We start from the raw sequence: 12,185 nt of genomic DNA on the forward strand, positions 1-12,185 counted from the left end.
CGGTTCACCTATAACCAAATACCATATATTGCACAACAGAGTAAAATCGCCATACAGATTGTACGTGAATTTGCATTTTACTTATCTCCATTATCTTTCCTCTCCATAAAACCAGGGAATTATCAGTCGTACTCTGACGTTATCAATATTATTTGACCGACGATTGTGCCGTAGTTATTGATTTACGACTCACCAACTGTACGTACAATGTACATCACTATTTCACTGCGAGATCATTCAGTTCGATTTATTTCTGAACTATTTTTTCAAATTTGCTCTCATATGCAGGTTGTTTAAAATTAAGTATCGGGTTTTTATTAATTCATGTTTCAAATGGTTCATATTTCGAATGGTTCACATTTCAATCAGTGAAAGAGTTAAGGATAATTCGCAACAGTACGTAACGGCGCAGTGGAAGGTTAATACAAAATGGCTGTCAGTTACAGCAAACGATAACCGATTTCGTTGCATAGAAAGGCAAACACGATTTGATAAAAGCATAACCAAATACTACTTCTGGCCTGAAGCTTAAAGTTTGATTAAAATGACGCACATGTTATTATTTTTTGTATAAAATAACTGGTATCGATTGCGACGTTACCATTGAAAATTGTATATTTGTTAATGACAATACTACAATCTCAAAGAACCAATTATTTTCTATTAAATATGATAAAACATTCTCGTATTAAATTTATTGATATTAAATTCTCTTCTATTTATGAACTTGCAGCGCATAACACAATAACGTCGTTTTAAGTTGTCGAAGACAAATATTTCATAACTACGATTTTAATTTGGAAAATAATAAAGAGTTAAATGTACGACGGCACACGATTCTTGAGCTCTTTCCTTATTTTCGACGGTATAACTTCAGCATGCTTCCTGTAGACATCTGATTTTATATAATTAAATATTTTATACCATGAGTCAAGTTCGAGGAACATTCTAATAAATCATGAATCCCAACACGGATTCCCGTACTAGCGACAGGTTATCTCCCCATAAAAGACACTCGACGTTCGCACGAAAGCTTTATTATTCCCGTAACACGCCAAAGATTTCAGAAGAACGACAGCGAAAGCTTATTTTAAAGATGCAATTTTAAAAGAAACGATCGGAAGAAAAATTTTGTGAGAGGCAACTTTAGCAAATTTACTCTTCATAGTGATGGAGGAAGTCTGAAGCTTCGTGCATAACTAAACTGTACGTGGATGGGTCCCTTATTTACTCAGATTCGAACTCGTCTTGTGTAACGCAATTTTGTTCTAATTTTCAAGGAAACTTTTCTTAACGTGAACAGCAATTTCTGATGACAGCATTCTTCAGCTCTTTCCCTATTTTCGGCAGAATAACTGCATGACGTTTCTTTATAGACATCTGATTTTCGAGGAACACATTCTAATAAATCATGAATGTTCCCAACCCTCGTATTAGCGACAGGTTGTCGGCCCATAAAGGACACTCGACGTTTCGCACGAAAGTTTTATTATTAAAACGTGAGGATTTTAGGAAACCCGTCATTTGAAATCGTGATTTTAAAGATACTTTTTAAAAGTGATAAGTTTTCTAACAAATCGATATAACAATTTATTAACTCGATTTATTAATTACGACTTTTATCACTCGACGTCAATTACTCGAGTATTCAATCAGTCAAGTATTGAATCACTCAAGTATTGAAACAGTAAAGTATTCAATCATTCAAGGATTCAATAACTCAAGTATTCAATCAGTCAAGTATTCAATCACTCGAGTATTCAATCACTCGAGTATTCAATCACTCGAGTATTCAATCACTCGAGTATTCAATCACTCGAGTATTCAATCACTCGAGTATTCAATCAGTCGAGTATTCAATCACTCGAGTATTCAATCATTCAAAGATTCAATCACTCAAGGATTCAATCACTCAAGTATTCAATCACTCAAGTATTCAATCACTCAAGGATTCAATCAGTCAAGTATTCAATCAGTCAAGTATTCAATCACTCAAGTATTCAATCACTCGAGTATTCAATCACTCGAGTATTCAATCATTCAAATATTCAATCAGTCAAGTATTCAATCAGTCAAGTATTCAATCACTTGAGTATTCAATCCATCAAGTATTCAATCAGTCAAATATTCGATTAGTCAAGTATTCGATCAGTCAAGTATTCAATCAGTCAAGTATTCAATCATTCAAGTAGTAAAGCATAGTTTTCGAAAAGGCTAAGAAATCGATATAAAAATTTATTAACTCGTTGATTTATTAATTTAAAAACGTTTGTATAGTAGAGCATAGTTTTCTGAAAAGCTAAAAAATCAATATAAAAATTAATTAACTCGTTGATTTATTAATTTAAAAACGTCTGTGTGTAGACCATAGTTTTTTGAAAGGCTAACAAATCAATATAAAAATTAATTAACTCGTTGATTTATTAATTTAAAATCGTTTGTGTAGTAGAGCATTATTCCGTCGGATATACCTGTCACGTTGAGAGCCCCTCGATATTCGGAACTCTCGCGATATATGGCAATTTTGTACCGTTTAGAAATTGACAAAAGTACGATGCATCAGGGTGAAAGAATAAAGATATCGCGAGTGAGTGTTGGTTACCAATGTAGAACAGATTCGAGCAGTCAGTGATAAGATTTTTCTGAAATGATGGATGAAATCGAACGATGGTGATGAATGGATTTCGATGGACAGAAATAATCGCAAGAATGTAAATCGAATGGAGAGAGATCGAATGCGAGAGACTGCTGTGGCTATTGAATCTTGCGGAAGACAAAGGGTGCGACGATAAACGGAAGTCGTGAATTCACGATATATCAATCATGTAAGTTTCTTCCTTTCTTTCTATTGTGAAAGTCTGTGTAGCAATTTTAGTTTATGTAATTTAGTTAGTTTTTATGTATGTGTGTGTGTGCGTGTAGAGATTGTTGGACAGAAATTTTCAAATCTTCAGGTTTTTACATTTTTATATATTGACGGTTTTAAGTTTTTAAGGATTCAAGTATTCAGTCACTGAAGTATTCAATCAGTCAAGTATTCAATCATTCAAGTATTCAATCACTCGAGTATTCAATCACTCCAGTATTCAATCACTCGAGTATTCAATCACTGGAGTATTCAATCAGTCGAGTATTCAATCACTCGAGTATTCAATCACTCAAGTATTTAATCACTCGAGTATTCAATCACTCGAGTATTTAATCACTCAAGTATTCAATCACTCGAGTATTCAATCATTCAAGTATTTAATCACTCAAGTATTCAATCAATCAAGTATTCAATCACTCAAGTATTAAACCACTCGAGTATTCAGTCATTGAAGTATTCAATCATTCAAGTATTTAATCACTCAAGTATTCAATCAATCAAGTATTCAATCACTCAAGTATTAAACCACTCGAGTATTCAGTCATTGAAGTATTCAATCATTCAAGTACTTAATCACTCAAATATTCAATCACTCGAGTATTCAATCATTCAAGGATTCAATCACTCAAGTATTCAATCATTCAATTACTTTATTATTGAGTTATTTTCTATTTCTCAAATCTGTAAATTTTCCAAATTTCATTTCTTAAATTCTGTAAATTTTCAATTCTCTAAATTATCAAGTTTTTAGAACTTCAATTTTCTAAATCCTGAAAGATTTTCAATACTTTGAAGTTTTATAATGTTGGTTTGCAGATGTTTAAATTCTAAAAATATTGATTTGTAAATGTTGAAATTTTGAAATTTTCTGTACTGTAATGCTCCATTAAGTAAGAGTTATCTCGTTACGTAAATTGTGCGTACTCTGGAATGAGATCATTAGTGCAAGTTCGAGGTACGTATTTGAAAGGAATAAAGTACTGTTTCGTAACAAGCAGTTCGTCACATATTCGCAGTAGCAATTATGTAACTAGTTGTACGAACTGGTAACAACAGTTATTGGTGTTTAACAATCAACAACTATTAGCATTTAACGATAACAATCATTTATCTTGCGCCTAAGAAATCATTTAAATAATGAATGACAACTGATATAATATTTAGTCTTGGACACTGTTAAAATTTATTCATTAAAAGTAGTAGAATAGTAAAGTAATTTAATTGTTATAATAAAATTAATTTTTCTGTATAAAGTTCTACAATTGTTGATTTATAGTAACAGGGTGGGTTTAAAAAATAATTGTTGAAATAATAACAGGGTGGTTTTCAATAATAAAAATTGTTGAAATAATAACAGGGTGATAGTGTCATATTGTTAATTGGTAATTGATGTAATAGTAGGTATGGTTCAATAGTAGAATTGTTAAATAGTGAAACATTATTATAAGAGTAGAACAGAGAAACAATAGAATAATACAATGGTAACTTTGTAAAATAATGATGTTATCAAATAATGAATTGATGAAACGATAGAAATGATACAATAGTAAAATTGTAAAATAGTGAAATAGTACAATAGTACAATAGTACAATAATATAATAGTGTAATAGTATAATAATACAATAGTAAAATAGTAAAATAGTAAAATAGTACAATAGTGAAATAGTGAAACAGTAAAATAGTAAAGTAATAGAATAGTACACTAGTACAATATTAAAATAGTAAAGTAGTAGAAAAGTTATATTATAGAAGAGGAAATAGTAATATAGTAAAATAGTAAAATGGTAAAATAGTGAACTACTAAAATAATAAATTAGTGAAATAGTGAAATAGTGAAATAGTGAAATAGTGAAATAGTGAAATAGTAAAATAGTAAAATAGTAAAATAGTGAAATAGTAGAATAGTAAAATGGTAAAATAGTGAACTACTAAAATAATAAATTAGTGAAACAGTAAAATAGTGAAATAGTAAAATAGTGAAATAGTGAAACAGTAAAATAGTAAAGTAATAGAATAGTACACTAGTACAATATTAAAATAGTAAAGTAGTAGAAAAGTTATATTATAGAAGAGGAAATAGTAATATAGTAAAATAGTAAAATGGTAAAATAGTGAACTACTAAAATAATAAATTAGTGAAATAGTGAAATAGTGAAATAGTGAAATAGTGAAATAGTGAAATAGTAAAATAGTAAAATAGTAAAATAGTGAAATAGTAGAATAGTAAAATGGTAAAATAGTGAACTACTAAAATAATAAATTAGTGAAACAGTAAAATAGTGAAATAGTAAAATAGTGAAATAGTGAAATAGTGAAATGGTGTAATAGTAAAATAGTAAAATAGTAAAATAGTAAAATAGTGAAATAGTAAAATAGTAAAATGGTAAAATAGTGAACTACTAAAATAATAAATTAGTGAAATAGTGAAATAGTGAAATAGTGAAATAGTGAAATAGTGAAATAGTAAAATAGTAAAATAGTATAATAGTAAAATAGTAAAATAGTAAAATAGTAAAATAGTAAAATAGTAAAGTACCAAAGTACCAAAGTACCAAAACAGTAAAATAGGAGAAGAATAAAACAGTAAAGTCCTACACTAATAAAATTATAAAACAATATCTTACAGTCATATAATAACAAAATAGCCAAATGCTAATTACTATTTATAACTATAAACACATCCAACTACAACTACGTACAATTAACCCCATAAATCATTCAAACCACCTACTAAACTAAATCAACAAACCAATTTCGCAACACAATTTCTACAGTCTCCCCAATACATTCCAAAAACAATCAATAAATCCTTAAACAATCAGACAATCGCTACAAAACAAAACACTTAACTCTCAACGTCCTTAAGCACCAATCAAAGCGTTCATTTGCAACCGTACAGATCTCTCGTACACCGTTCGATATTATTTTAAACCTCATTTTGTTCGTTTTCCGTCTCCATTCCCGATTCTACCTACAATCGTTCCGTTTCCGAATGAAAACTGTCGATTGCAATTAACGGCCGACACGAATTCAATTTAAACTCGTAGCCGGTAAATTCGAAGTAAATAATTGCAAGTGTTGGCACAAGGTAGCGTAATTAACTGACATCGAGCAACGTAGCTTTCACTTGGAATAGCAACAAAACTCAGACGCTTTTATTATCGGTGAAAGCAGTGGCGAGTCACTATTTTTACCGTTAACTTTTGCAATTGCTTGCGTTCGTTTTACCGTTAACCAACCTTTATGTTTCCGATGGGGAATAGTTTGATGAAGGAATAAGGGCTTTTATGGTGGTGGAGGATGTTTTTATAGAGGGTAAAGGGTGGAGTGGCGTTTAAGGGTGATTGAGGTGGAGTATGATTTTAGGGAAGTTTCGGACGATGGTGGAAAATTTTTCAGTTGATTAGTTATTAGATTTTTCAGTTTGTAAATTTTTATATTTTCGAATTTTTAAATTTTTCAGTGACTAAGTAGTCGAATTTCAAAATTGCCAAATTTCTCATTTCCCAAATTACCTAGTTCCAAAATTCCCTAGTTCCCCAATTCCCTAGTTCCCAAATTCTCTAGTTCCCAAATTCTTTAGTTCCCAAATTCCCTAGTTCCCAAATTCCTTAGTTCCCAAATTCCTTAGTTCCCAAATTCCCTAGTTCCAAAATTCCTTATTTCCCAAATTACCTAGTTCCAAAATTCCCTAGTTCCCAAATTCTCTAGTTCTCAAATTCTTTAGTTCCCAAATTCCCTAGTTCCCAAATTCCTTAGTTCCCAAATTCCCTAGTTCCAAAATTCCTTACTTCCCAAATTACCTAGTTCCCAAATTCCCTAATTCCCAAATTCTCTAGTTCCCAAATTCTTTAGTTCCCAAATTCCTTAGCTCCCAAATTCCCTAGTTCCAAAATTCCTTATTTTCCAAATTGCCTAGTTCCCAAATTCCCTAATTCCCAAATTCCCTAGTTCCCAAATTCCTTAGTTCCCAAATTCCTTAGTTCCAAAATTCCCTAGTTCCCAAATTCCTTAGTTCCAAAATTCCTTAGTTCTTAAATTCTCAAGTTCCAAAATTCCCCAGTTCCAAAATTCCCTAGTTCCCAAATTTCCCATTTCTCAAATTTCCCATCTCCCAAATTTCCAGTTTCCCAAATTTCCTAAATTCCCAACTCTCCAACTCTCCAACTCCCCAACTCCCTAATTCCCTAACACTCTAATTCCCCAACTCCTTAATTTCCCAACTACCTAATTCACCAACTCTCTAACTCCCTAATTCCTAAATTGTCAAATTTCTAAATTTTCCAATTCCAAAGTTATCAATCTCCTAAATTACCAAACTTCTACATTTCCAAATTCCCAAATTACCAAATTTCTACATTTCCATATTCCTAAATTGCCAAATTTCTGAATTTTCTAATTCCTAAGTTATCAAATTCCTAAATTACCAAATTTCTACATTTCCAAATTCTCGAATTACCAAATTTCTACATTTCCGAATTCCTAAATTGCCAAATTTATTTTTTAATCCTTCACTGCACTAACCGAAACCTATAAATGTACTTAATTATAAATTAAGTACTTAATTATAGTTAATTATATATGTACTTAATTGTACTTAATTATAAATGTACTTAATTATGTACTTAATTATAATTATAAAGTATTTAAACCTCCTTAATTCTCTCAAAAATATTATTTTTCCTCCGCTCCATTAAAACCAACCCTCCACTAAAACCTCCACAAAAACCTCCACTGAACTCCACTATAAAAATACATCAAGCACAGAACCTAAAATCGAGTAGAACTTATGAAGAGAAGCTACATTAAACTTAATACTCGTCCAGTATCAATAAACATCCGTATCGTTTTGTTAATTAATTAAATTTTGAAACTATATATCGAGCAATATGAACTGATATACAAAGCTCGATACGTATCGTTTGCACGATAGTCGCAAACAACCTCGCGGTTCGAGTTTTGAATGATTAGCTGTATCAGTACACGTACTCACATAATTATCACGGAACAACCTGTTCGTCCACTTGCACCAGTTGCGCTCAGGATGTCTCGTAAAGGACCCCCTTCTTCGTTCGCGTGCAGTTTAATCGTAAGTTCGAGCCGCCTCTGTAACGAGACGTCTAATCTTCCGGCGATTTAACTGCCCCGATAAGAACTTTGTTGTATACACCTATTAATAATTATCGGTTACTTTGCACGCAATAGCCGGCGGCGAGAACAAGAGAAGTCGTTTGGGTGAAAAAGAAAAGAAGGAATGAAGTCGTTGCACGATTAAATGTCCTTTAGATACTCGGCATCGATTTTGCAACGTCCGTTAATCGTATTTTATAGTTACTAGTATACTTTGCTCATTACGAATTACGGGAACATATAACGACTTTTAAATAGGAAAATTAATACAAAAAGGGTTGTGTTTTAATATATTGTTTAAAGGAATGCGAATTTTTTAAATATATTTAGACATTTGGATTTTGTGGTAAAAAATACACAACTGATACAGTTTAAACTACTTATATAGCTCTACTGGTTGCCGAGATATTCTACAAAATGTGATTTTTACCCTCTACTTTGGGGGCTATTTTCACCACTTTAACATGAATGTCGACTTTAAGAAAGAAATGAGGGAGTCTCGCAATTAGAACGTTAGTTAATAGAATGTTAGAATAGCAGAATGGTAAACTAGAATGGTCAATAAATGAGGTAGTAGAATGGTAAACTAGTGGAATAGCTGAATAGAAAAACAGTAAATTAGTCAATAACGAAGACAGTAAAATGGTAGAATGGTGGAGAAGTAGATTAGCAGCACAATAGAATAATAGAATAATAGCACAGTAGAATAGTAGCATAGTGGAATAGTAGAATAGTAAACTACTCGGTAACTAAGATAGTGGAATAGTGAAATAGTAGAATAGTAGAATAGTTGAATAGTGGAATAGTAGAATAGTTGAATAGTGAAATAGTGAAATAGTTGAATAGTGGAATAGTAGAATAGTTGAATAGTGAAATAGTGGAATAGTTGAATAGTGAAATAGTGGAATAGTGGAATAGTCGAATAGTAAATTACTCAATGACTAAGATAATAGAATGGTAGAAAAGTAGAGTAATAAAATAGTAAAATACTAGTATAACAGAATAGTACAATAGTAGCATAGTGCGATAGTAGAATAGTAGAATAGTAAATTAGTAGATCAGGACTGTAGTAGATTAGCGAAACGGTAAAACTGTATAAGGCTAGAATTGTAAACCGGTATAACGGTACATAGTAGAACAGTAGAACGGTAGAACGATAGGACTGTAGTATGGTATGTTAACAGAATAGTGGGGTTGTGAAATAGTAGAATGGTTCAATAGTACAAGAATAGAATTCTAAAAGAGTAGGATAGTACAATAGTGGAATAGTGAAATAGTAGAATACTGGAATAGTTTAATAGTGGAATAGTGGAATGGTAGAATAGTTGAATAGTGAAATAGTGAAATAGTGAAATAGTGAAATAGTGAAAGAGTGGAATGGTAGAATAGTGGGATAGTGGGATAGTGGAATAGTGAAATAGTGAAATAGTGAAATAGTGAAATGGTGGAATGGTGGAATAGTTTAATAGTGGAATAGTGGAATGGTAGAATAGTTGAATAGTGAAATAGTGAAATAGTGAAAGAGTGGAATGGTAGAATAGTGGGATAGTGGGATAGTGGAATAGTGAAATAGTGAAATGGTGGAATGGTGGAATAGTGAAATAGTGAAATAGTGGAATGGTAAAATAGTGGAATAGTGGAATAGTGAAATAGTGGTATGGTGGAATGGTGGAATAGTGAAATGGTGGAATGGTGGAATAGTGAAATAGTGAAATAATGAAATAGTGGAATAGTGGAATGGTAGAATAGTGGAATAGTGGAATAGTGGAATAGTGGAATAGTGGAATATTGGAATAGTGGAATAGTGAAATGGTGGAATAGAGAAATGGTGGAATAGTGAAATAGTGAAATGGTGGAATAGTGAAATTATGGAATAGTGAAATAATGAAATGGTAGAATAGTAGAATAGCAATATAACACAGTAACAAAATAGCAGAATAGTAGAATAGTAAGCTAAATGCTAAAATAGTAGAACTCCATGATTGTAAATATAGTAGAACCGAATCGCCAAATAATGAATGCCTACTAAAAGTAAAAATCCAATAATAAAATAATGATGTATAATGAAATACTATAGCAGTAATACAGTAAAATTATTAGTCTAAATAATAATATACCGATATCTTAAAGCCCTAAAATAATAATCCTACTATAATTTAGTAAAATTATATAAAATTTCACCACGCTAATAAAATAGTACCCAAAGGATATTTTCCCATCCATACCTTTAATATTACCATTAGTATTACTCGATCCTCAGCCGACAAATTCTGATCATTTTACCCAGAACTTGCGTTATTAATATCATCTTGCCTCTTTCATATACATAAACATTATTTTACGATAATTTTATGTCACATAATCTTCCATATCTTTCGACCATAATTTCGAAACGGATCATTATACATAATTTCGCATTATAATATAAATACGTCCACTCACATAGCAACAAAACGAGATTATCCTTTAACTGTCGTTAACATTCGATCGAATTTATCCTCGCAGAAACTTGTTTAAGTATACGAACGGATAAACCGCTTGAAAGTAAATACACGCATAATCTAATTTTCCATTTCCAGTATCGCCGCTTTTTGAAAGCAAAAGTTGCTGTACCTAATCGATTTTATATTCTTGAATCGTTAACAAGCGTACGATTAATAGTTTCTTGTATACAGGCTGCTGCAAAATAAGACCGTGACGATACTCTTTCCTGTTCTCAGTGAAAGTTGAGCTATATTATATTTTATCGGAATTATTGCACGATGATAAATTGAAATGATTTATTCTCTAATTAGGACGCACTTTATTAGTTAAGTGTACATAATTTCGTCGTGTTGTCGTTCGCACTTTTTTTCTTTAGATAGAAATTGTTTGAATTTTTATCTCACGCTTGAAGTTGAGTATTGGTTCTAGGGTTTTTTAGTTTAGTGGAAAGGTTAGAGAAAGTTATATTTGAGGAGCGAATGTTTTGTTGCAGAAAACGGTGAAAAAGGTGTGGATTGTGGGGGAATTGATTGAGAGGTGGATTTCTAAATCTTTGATTACTTGTCTGTTATTTTGTACTACTATATTTATAATTTTTTGGATTTTTAGATTTTTAGATTTGCAGATTTTTAGATGTGGAGGTTTTTCGATGTGGAGGTTTTTAGATTTGAAGATTTTTAGATTTAAAGATTTTTAGGTTTTTAGATTTCTAGGTTTTTAGATTTTTTAATTTTTTAATTTTTAGATTGGCAGGTTTTTAGATTTGAAGATTTTTAGATTTGAAAATTTTTAGGTTTTTAGATTTCTAGGTTTTTAGATTTTTAGATTTTTTAATTTTTAGATTGGCAGGTGTTTAGATTTTCAGATTTGAAGGTTTTTAGATTTGAAGATTTTTAGATTTAAAGGTTTTTAGGTTTTTAGATTTCTAGGTTTTTAGATTTTTAGATTTTTAAATTTTTAGATTAGCAGGTGTTTAGATTTTTAGATTTGAAGGTTTTTAGATTTGAAAATTTTTAGATTTCTAATTTGTTAGATTTCTAAATTTCTAGTTAGTGTCTGCTTGACTGTGTTTACACCTTGCAAATATAGTACTCTAAATTTAATTAAAAAATACCTATTTTATGTGGTCATAACCCAAAAGGTCGATGTGAGGCTCAAGGGTTAACCCTTTGCACCCAAAGTACCCATGTAGCAGCTGTAAACCTCTCTAATTAGACAAATTCTACGAATTCTTTTGAACTTGTTACTTTTCCACCCCTAGTCGCCATATTGTCTGCCTCACTGTATTCATACATACACATAAAACTACATATTTTATTCAAAAAATTTTATTTTAAATTATTATGTTGAACCGAATCTATGATTATTATATCAAGGTATAAAAGAAACCACAGCTTATTAACACTAGGTTCACAGATATTTGATGGTCACTTATATTTAAATTTGAACTAATTTAGAAAAATAAATAAATTGGGGGTGATATGTGAAGGCGACGTTGCTTAAGACATTGATTCTTTAGTTTAAAGAATCTGTAAGTTCAGTGTTAAGTCTGTTGATGGAGTCTCATTAACTCTTTGTACTTGTAGGTCCTATGAACAGCAGCTGTAAACTTGTTATTTAAAGAAATTCTACAAATTCTTTCGCAATTATTACTTGTCCACCACTAGCCGCCAATTGTGTTCATCACACATGAAACTACAT

The 12,185-nt window shown here is 31.1% G+C and overlaps 1 protein-coding gene across 9 annotated transcripts in view; it reads left to right on the forward strand.

Annotated features, from left to right (window-relative positions):
* The window catches only part of LOC100881566 (dual 3',5'-cyclic-AMP and -GMP phosphodiesterase 11), a 102,105-nt gene that overhangs the window by 22,210 nt on the left and 67,710 nt on the right, over nucleotides 1–12,185 (forward strand). Inside the window, exon 2 of one of the 9 annotated variants that reach the window (XM_076529010.1) lies at nucleotides 2,538–2,825. The exons of the other annotated variants lie outside the window; for them this stretch is intronic. The gene's annotated coding sequence lies outside the window, so the exon portion shown is untranslated. The remainder of the gene's footprint in view (nucleotides 1–2,537; nucleotides 2,826–12,185) is intronic. 9 annotated transcript variants of the gene reach the window in all.

Source organism: Megachile rotundata, chromosome 2, assembly GCF_050947335.1.
Source record: "Megachile rotundata isolate GNS110a chromosome 2, iyMegRotu1, whole genome shotgun sequence".
Lineage (NCBI taxonomy): Eukaryota > Metazoa > Arthropoda > Insecta > Hymenoptera > Megachilidae > Megachile > Megachile rotundata.